The sequence below is a fragment of the Capsicum annuum genome, chromosome 4, assembly GCF_002878395.1.
Source record: "Capsicum annuum cultivar UCD-10X-F1 chromosome 4, UCD10Xv1.1, whole genome shotgun sequence".
Lineage (NCBI taxonomy): Eukaryota > Viridiplantae > Streptophyta > Magnoliopsida > Solanales > Solanaceae > Capsicum > Capsicum annuum.
The window spans coordinates 11,682,169-11,682,410 of NC_061114.1; positions in this window are offsets into that span (position 1 = coordinate 11,682,169).

Here is a 242-nt window from a genome sequence, read left to right on the forward strand (position 1 = left end):
ATTAAAGTCTTCTTTTTATAGCACTACCAAGAACTTACACAAAACCCCCACCCCCACGCCCACTCCCCCCACACAATTTTCTTGTAATATGATTGGTATATTATTATAAGAGATAAGTATCTAGTCTCATCTTGAAATATGATCAAAGTTGTTAGAACACACTCTAACTTTACATGAGTCCTATTACTTCTTTGAACTCAATTTTAACCTCTTTGAACTCAATTTTAACATATTTTTGTCAT